This window comes from Podarcis vaucheri (assembly GCF_965113315.1).
Source record: "Podarcis vaucheri genome assembly, chromosome: 6".
Lineage (NCBI taxonomy): Eukaryota > Metazoa > Chordata > Lepidosauria > Squamata > Lacertidae > Podarcis > Podarcis vaucheri.
Window position 1 is genome coordinate 69,119,943 of NC_138764.1, and position 9,340 is coordinate 69,129,282.

General features: G+C 39.3%; 1 long non-coding RNA gene across 1 annotated transcript; it reads left to right on the forward strand.

Moving 5' to 3' along the window:
* The first annotated feature begins 1,871 nt into the window (after positions 1 to 1,871).
* LOC309535368 lies at positions 1,872 to 8,967 on the forward strand. The gene is made up of 2 exons (XR_014221222.1): positions 1,872 to 2,259; positions 8,700 to 8,967. It is a non-coding gene; the product is annotated as an uncharacterized lncRNA (long non-coding RNA).
* The last annotated feature ends 373 nt before the right edge of the window (positions 8,968 to 9,340 follow it).

The window sequence follows — 9,340 nt, forward strand, 5'->3', positions numbered from 1 at the left end:
ACTGTTTCTATTACACCACATTTCAGCTTCAGCTAAAGCCTACATTGTTTGTCTCACTATGCACTATGGCCAAAGCTTACATACTTAATAAGGCCTTTAATTGCATAATCAATTTCAATGCATTTCTATGGGATGGAAATGTCAAAACTAATACAGGGGAAAATGCAATTATTTCCATAATTTTTGCAGACTAAAAAAACACACCTATGAAAGCAACTACTGCTCATATTCACTTGCATGATTTCCATTCCTGACCTCAGATGACCGTGAGAATTGCAGAAATTTCTTCTTCTGTTTCTGTTAATCTCTAATTCAATGTAATAGTTATTTCTATGGGACTCTAAGAATTTGGCCAAGAAAACAATTTTGTACTCAGTTCTGTAATGTGGGATAAGCAAGACAAAATGTCTACAGTCCAATCCAATACATGTCTTTTCAGCATTAAACCCCATTGATTTCAATGAGGCCCACCCATTACATTCCTATGTCAGAAAGCTGGGAACCAGTGTGAGGAAAGGACTAGCCATAAGCTAGGGATTCATTACAATTGAGGGGTTCCCCACTCCCAATGTCTCTCTACAACAGTATAGGTTTTGGGGACAGAGGAAGTAGAGGGACCCTTAATTCATAAGAAGAGTTTGGATTTGATATCCCGCCTTTCACTCCCTTTAAGGAGTCTCAAAGCGACTAACATTCTCCTTTCCCTTCCTCCCCCACAACAAACACTCTGTGAGGTGAGTGGGGCTGAGAGACTTCAAAGAAATGTGACTGGCCCAAGGTCACCCAGCAGCTGCATGTGGAGGAGCAGAGACGCGAACCCGGTTCCCCAGATTACAAGTCCACCCCACCGCTCTTAACCACTGCACCACACTGGCTCAGACCAGCCAATGATTCCTTCCAGTTTTAGCTAAATCATGCCTCCGACAATTATCCTTTTAAAAACAGCAGCTAAGGGAGCCATGATAAAGGTAGAGTGGCTGAGCCCACTCTGCCACTGTTATTCAAGCACTGCTCTGTAAGTTAAGTAGTATAAATCACTTGCCTTATTTTGTCTTCATGTAATTGTTATATTTAGACTCCTTTGTTAGGTTTATATGATAGTAATGTAAACCAGCAGAGCCAACATGTGGCCTTGAGATGCTCCTGAACTCCAAATCCCATAGGCCTCAGCCACCATGACCAATAGTTGGTCAAGAATGGTCAGAATTGTCCTCCATTGTGGTGCAGTAGTTAAGAGTGTCAGACTAGGACCTGAGACACCAGGGTTCAAATCACCACATGGCCAAGAAGCTCACTGGGTGACTGGGTGCCAGTCACTGCCTCAGTCTAATCTACCTCACAGCATTGTTGTGAGTATAAAAATGTGGGGGGGGGGACCACGTATACCACCTTGAGCTCCTCGGAAAAGAAGGTGGTATATAAATGTGTTAAATAAAAATAATAATAGTCCTACAGCATCTGAAAGGCACCAACTTTGTGTTCATGGGTCCAAGAAATCCTGTCACGAAAGAAGGAGTAAACGTGTTGCCGATAAATGCGAGAGAAATCCTTACTAACACCACAATTTCCTCTCTAACAGCAAAATCTTAGACTGAAAAAAGACCCCCCGCTTCACTGGAGACAGTCAGCTTGCATTTGCAAGCTCTCAAAAGGATCCCCTTCAAGAGCCACTTTTCTGCAGGTTTGGCTTTACTTAAAAAAGGTATGGAGTGTAGGGGAAAAGTGAGGTTTGCTAACAGATATGCAAAGGTGCACTTATCCCTGGAGGGTGAGGTTCTGGGTGGGTGGAACCAGGTAGAGAGCTTCCATTCCCTATTGGTTAAGTTATTTAGGTAACTGGAACCCTCCTGATGCATAAGACAAATAAAGACTCACACTGATGGACACCACCTTGAATGGGCAGACATTTAGTCCTATATCTGAGCTGCTTGTTGTATTGTTTTTAAAATACTTTTAACATGAGTTTATTGCTTTCTTTTTCTTTTCTTTTTCAGTGCTCAATTGATTTCTCTTCCATTTCCCCTGCCTATCTGCATGAACAATATAACCTTGATTGAAATCTATTCTCTTCTATTTTTATTTTGCTTTTTTTAGAGCAAGTTTTTTTTTAAAAGCAAAAGGTAATTTATATTATATTTTCTCTTCCTTTTTCTTTCTCTTGATTCAGATTTTTTGTTTGTTTGTTTGTTTTTGTAATGGCTTAAAGTAAAAGCCGAGGTGCCCCAGGCCTGGAACTAATCAAAACTGATCAAAATACAGGTGAGTTACTATACAGTTTGATTATATTTGTTTGTTGTTGCTGCTGTTATCCTTTAATGTAAACATTTGCTGATAGTTAAGGAAAGGACAGAATAGGGAGTTATGTTACTGCAGAGCCAGGACTGGAAAGGATACACTATGTCTCAAAGCCTGTATATTCTTAATTGGAAGTAAGCCCTGCTAAAAAGGAGAGATGTATTTTCAAGTAAACATGTTGAAGCTGCAGAAAGTATAACATGAAATGAGGTGCAGGAAGAAAAAGAATATGGAATGCAGAATGTCAAAACTGTTGCATTTTACCTTTAGGAATCCATGCAGTCCCAATTTAATTAGCAGAGAAGAACATGCTTATTTATTTTGTATATACACATTCCTTTACGGTGCTCATCTAGATGTACCCCAACAGCCAAATTCCAAATTTCATTGAAGGCAATGTACTGTGTCAAGCATCTGTGCATGTGTCCTTTTTCTCCTTAATTTGCATTTTGGGTACACTCACAAAACCTTTACTGTAAAGAGACTTGGCCTGAATGACCCAGGATTTACCCTTAAGAAAGATTTTCAACACATTCCATCTGTAGCTGGGATGGTGGCGGGAGGCAGGGAATTCCCACCCCCCCAAAAAAGTGCCCAAGATTCTGTGAAGAGATAATGGCTATGAGAAAGTCAAAGCAATATGAATTACAGCAGTATCAACTGATCACCAGTCTTGTTAATATTCTCTCCTTAAAAAGACCCAAGGTTTTAAATCTATATTTATTTGTCTAGGATTATAAAGTGCCTTGAATTTAAAAAGGGATAAATTGCTGTTTTCATTGATGTTAGAATGTAAGCAGAAAAAATAACTGGCAGAATGTCTTGATCTGTATGGGGAGATTCTCACCCCCACCCCCTGCTCTCTTCCCCCCAAGTGCTCATATGCTATTCCCACAGCATCATATAATGAAAAGGAAAGGAGAAAGACCTCCTCAAAACAGCTTTAAAGTTTTGGGGAATTGATCTTTCAGAAAGCTGCCTAAAACCAGCCAGTTCATTCAAGAATGGTTTGAATAACCACTCTGGGCTCTTCAAAGCCAGCCACATGAATCAGGTTAGAATCAAAGAATCATCGAGTTGTAGAGTTGGAAAGGACCCCTGAGGGTCATCTAGTCCAACCCCCTGGGGTGCAGGAATCTCAACTAAATAATACATGGCAGGTGGCCATCCAACCCTGCTTAGAAATCTCCAAGGAAGGCAGTCCAATTTGTGCAGCAAGCCCCTCAAACATAAAAAGGTAGAAAGATTTTCGAATGAAAAAGCTTATTCCAATGACTTGGCTTGATGTATAATGCATGGACCCTTTCAAACTTTCATTCCATTATATAAATGAATGGAGGGAGGTTGAGACTGCAGGTTGTAGGTTGAGGTTGTGGACTGCTAGCCCACCTCTGATATTCCCAAGATGCCCATGTTCATAGGAACCTAAACCCGCATTGGTTTTCTAGACACACATACACCTAAGCATACATTCATTTTCTATGCATGATGCATCGGCTGCAAAAATTGGAGTGTATAGTTTACAAGTAGAATGCCTACACATGTTTGGGTATATGAATCATAGAATCGTAAAGTTGGAAGGGACCCCACGGGGCTTCTAGTCCGACCCTGTGCAATGCAGGAATCTCAACTAAAACATCAAAGACAGATGGCTTAAAATCCTCCAGTGAAGGAGAGTCCACCAATGTCCAACATCTCTGATAGGAGCATATGCTCTTGTGCGAATGGTGCCTTGAACACATAACAGTTAAAGGTTGGGGTCAGATAGCAAACACGGCTTCACTCCTCCATGCATTCATTTCTCCAAGGAAATGGACAACCTTGTGAGGCTTATTTTAGGGGATGACACTGGAGAGGCCTCTCATCAGGAGAATATGTATCTGTAGCACTTCAGACACATGGAAACAACTGAAAGTTCAGCACATGAAATATTGTCCTCTCTGAGCACAGAAGACAGCTTTTGGGAAGAAAGCTGTCTTCCTTTCTTTGAGCATATGGTAGCTCTGCCTAATAAATTAGAATATAGCTTGCATTAATGTGCCCAGGAAACATTGAAGATCATTCAGAGGACAGTTTTTAATTTCACTCAGACCTTTCCGATAGAATTTGATTTGAAATTTGGATGCAAATGTATATACTAATAGTTCTTTACCATCTCTTTTCAAAACTCTCTTGGAAACTAATGCAAGATTGTCTAAAACAGCTCTGATTAAGGTCTATCAAACAGGTATGGTTTAGTACACTTGTTTAATGATCCTGCAAAAAGGAATTTTGGATGTCAGCTCCTTCTGTGGAATGTGCTTCATCACATCGCCACAACACCCATCTTATTCTTGTAGCCATTATCACTTTGGTAACCTGCAGTTTACTTATTAGGTAGTTATTGGCTGGGAGCATTACTAATGTCCTCAGCTTGGTTTTCATTCTATTCAAGTTTCATGCACCCTAAAGGCTTGGCCTTGGAAAGGGTTAACGCTTTGGGAAGCAAGCTGAGAGTTTGGGGGCTGATCTCACCCAAGACCGGTAGAAACATGCCTAATGAAAATGCATTACAAAGAAGTCAGGTTTGCAGGGAGGAATTTCAGCAGACAGGTTCCTTTTGTTCTTATGAAGTTCCCAAAAACCTCCAAACAAGTCTTAACATACCCAAGGGAGAGGACTTGCAAAAGCAGGTCCGTGCATTAAAAGAAAAGCCTTCAAGCATTTTGAAGACCTGTATCAGCACTTCTGTGGTTTAGTAACTCAGGATTTAGAATCTTTGCTCGCTATCACAAGATCTCATTATCTCTGCAGGGGAATATTCACAACACAATCTGTTTCTACCAGAGCTACTTTTCTAAACATTTTTGCAACTCAATCCTATCCACCTATACTCAGAATTATGCCTCACTAGGGGTGTATTTCTAAGTAAATGCCAAACATTTATTTCTTAATGATTTAAAAATTTAAGAAGGAACTCTGTCAGTATAGGGCTTAAATTGGCTTCATAGATCTTGGACCCATTTATTAGACACTATAAGGAACATTATTTGGAAACATTTAAAAAGAACCCAATCCTATACACATATACTTGGAAGTAAATGTGCATAGGGTGTGAAAGAAAGATGATGTTGATGCAATTTCCTTGAGATTTAGGAAAAATGAACTCTGTCCTATGCTCTGGAATGAATGCTCTATAGGACATTTGAGTTTGTTTTCTCTGCTTCTCAGTTTGATCTCTATGAAATGGTAGGAGCATCCCTTTTTTGCTTCACAGCTAGATTTTGGATGTAAATTGGACGGCAATCCTATGTACACTTACTTAGGAGCAAGTCCCATTAAATTCAGTGAGGCTCACCTCTAAGAGAACCACTTTGAGGTTTGTTTTTTTACAATCAAATGGTCAATCATTTTAATGAAATTAAACAAATAAATATAGAGGACTGGACTGGACTGTTAAATCAATGACTGGGAATTATAAAATGTTAGTTAAGGTATTCGTAGATATAAGGTTTTCTTTCCTCCTATGTAAAGTGGAAATGATTATTTCTTTTCTCATGGTGATTTTTCTGACATCATTTTTTATGCACTTTTTTGGTCCCACCCTTTCTTGTGCTTTTCTGTTCTTTTATTTGTATTATTTGGAAAATCAATAAAGATGCACCTTTAAATGGAAGCTGCTATTCAACATCTGAGAGTGAATGTTAAATAAAAGTTTCCACAATTAAGTCAACAAGCTGTGAAATAAAGCAAGCTCGTCTTCCCACAAAGGATGAAAATGATGATTTGCTCTCTTTGAAATTCATTTGAATAGCGCCATTTTAAACTTCACTGTATGAATTACCCTTCTATGTCTGCGAAAACTTTGAATATTCCCTTGTTCATGAATTTTCTTCCTTTGATTACTTTTCCCGGTAAGATCTTTGGGGTCATACCCACATTTTCTTCTGTATTTCCACAGGGTGTAATAAAACAGCAGTTTTATCTCCAGTGGGTTCCCCAGGCACATCCACAAAACAAAACCAACCCCTGTCACAGGTGTAACAAATTTTCTACCACAATAGCAGATTGTGAAAACAATAAAGTAGGTGTTGCTTTCAGTCCATAACTATCCCAATACTTCTGTCCATACCACTCTGTTTGCATAAGACTGTGGCCTGCCCTTTCTATTACATTGTGTCACATGTCTATTACATTGTACACTGAATTCTTGTGCGACATTTTGGTAGCTTGTTGAAAATACAGAAGTAACAGGATCCATTACATGCTAGACCCTTTAGGCAACTGATGTCCATGTGGACCCCTACCTATTGTGACTGAAAATGAGATACAGTAGTGTGAAAACATCCACCACCTGAATTTACCCTAAGAGAGAAAAGATTCCAGGCAAGATTAGAAATAAACCATTAGGTTTTGCTGGGGGCTTGTTTATACTAAGTGTTATCTAACTATTTGCCTACAGATGTTCATCCATTTCAAAAGTCGGTATTTCTGAATTATTATAAATGTGAGGACAAATGCACAGATGTGAAGCATCTGATCCTCAAAACTAGACAAGTCCAACAAATGAATAATAACCGCAAGCTTTCCCAGAGATATTGTAATGATCTCTGCTGCAAAGATAGCATACGGATAATCCTTTAAGTGCTTCAGAATTTCTTGCCTGCTGATAGAGTTCATGACAAAAGGATAAATCTAAAGAGGATGAGAATACAGAGAAAAACAAATCCTCTTCAATGTCCCTGTGTGCTAAACAAAAAGATGATGTACTGGAGGAATAGTTTGAAATGGGGAGGGGGGGTATCCAGGCATAAAGTATATTAAGTAAACAATAAGGGGGCCTGATACAAATCTTCCCCAACTTGCTGCCCTTCAGAAGCCTTGGGCAGAAATGTGCATCATCCATGATCATTGGCCAAGCTGATGGGAGTTTCCATCTAAAACATCTAGGGAGTGTCAGGTTGAGGGGGAAGAGCTGTACAAATACTGCCTTTAATGTTTTCCAGTGTTAATTTTCACTCAACCTGTGTCTGCTACTGACTTTTTTTCTCATGACATGTTTGTTTGCCCCAGTCACCAAGGTACACAAAGAAAGTTCCATGGATTCTGTTGTCCTTCATTCCACCGGAGTCTGTCTCATAACAAATCAGATTTCAGTGGAGTGAAGCGCAAGAGGCATGGAGTTGAATCAGCTGAGCATTCACACTGACGCCAGTGAGGAAGACTCTTTAGAGAAGAAAGAAACCTGGTTAGGTGAGCAGTCCCAGCAGAAACTGAGCATGCTGGGGGAAGTGGCAATGAAAAGAAGAGTGGCATAGAGCATTTTAATTGCCTGTTTGCACTTTGAATATATTTGGGGAAAACATTTTGAAAATCTACTGACATCCTGTGTATTATTATTTTTTAAAGTAAAGGTCTATAAAAGTTTGCAAGCTGCTTCCTTGAGACTTAAATACCTTATGCATTTTGTATTTGAACTTGTCTTCTTCTTGCAATTTGCATTCTGTGAGGGTTTTGTTTGCTTTTCAACTTCACTTTTCCAATTGGGAGGCAACCAAGCACCTTCATACACTTGACTTTCCTTGCTTCAGCACTCTCAACTTTCTGGCAAAACTCTCTTCAGATATGAGGGCCATTTATTTTGTAAAAAAAAGCAAATGTAAATAAGCTTTACATTGGAGGGCATTTCAGATTTTTCAAGTGGCGCACAAGATGTATAATTTTTAAGGTGTCAGTGTAAATTTTGCAAAGGTTAATGCAGTTAAACATTTTCGACATACACAAATGTCACATCTCCCACTAATCATTCAGCAAATGTAATTGCCTTTTCATAGCTTTCAACTCCCCAAGACACAGAGTGGGAAAACAAGGACAGGCAAATTTCAAACAGCACCAAATAATGCCTTTGCACTGTCAGCATCCATTATTTGCCCTGAAAGATTTAGTGCTCAGTTCCAAAAATGTATAGGCCTGTATTCTTTTCTCCTACTTCCTTCCTAGTCTTAATTTTAGAGCAATTTTGAAAAAACTCAAAAGGCTGCAGCTTTGTGATATTCCTTAGAAACCCAGACCTCAGCAAGAATTCTGTCATTGCAGACGCCCACTTTCAGTTTAATGTGAAGATGTTGGCACTGTTTTATTGAACCCATTGTCACATTGCAGCAGTCCAGCCTCACATATATTTGTGACAACTAAGCAGAATTACCAATCCTGAATATCCCTCAAAGGCAGTACATCTGCAGGACCCTGCCCCTGCCTGCCCCAATGATATGAAAGCTCAAAATTAAATAGTCAAAGTTCTCAACTGCTAAATAGAATTAGGCTAGAGATACACAGGACTTGGACAAAGATGCCCAGTATGTACATCTGATCCCTGAAAGCCAAATTTGCCTACTCTAAAGTCAAGCTGGTTCTCACCCAGCTAGGTGGGGGAAAGGAACTATTATCTGTGGTGTATTTGATTCTACGGTGAATCTCAATGGAGTACAGTTCCACACACATTAAAGCTAGTTTGCAGAGGGAATCTGCTCCTGAACTTCCAGTGGCAAAGCAGGTATATTGAGTCCTGATTACATAGACACAATTCTCAGTTGCAGGTATATATGTGTGTTCCTATATGTGTGTTCATAGAGATAACATTTCCACAATGTATTTGACATAGACCACCATATTAAACTTACTACAGTGAAATCAGTGGGGCTAACTTCTGAGTAATGTGTTTCAGGTTAGGGCATATACAGCTCAGTACTCATCTGAATGATCTGACATGAACTGCAATGTCACCTCACATCATGAAGCAATATTTATGTATTGATCTCTTTGAGTCCATAAAGCAACATCTGGCCCTAATTGTAATCAATGGGTGGTTTTAAAATGCTTGAAATTTCACTTGAAAAGAAGAAGAAATTGATTTGTCTCTGTGTTTCACATATTTACCATTTGTATTCTGGAAAGGTAAAATCTGCTTTTAGAAGAGATCTTCTTGAAGCCCATACATCCCTCAGCAACCTCCCCTGCCACTGATGATTTGGTATCATCTAAGCTCAAGTGCTTTAAACCTTTGAAG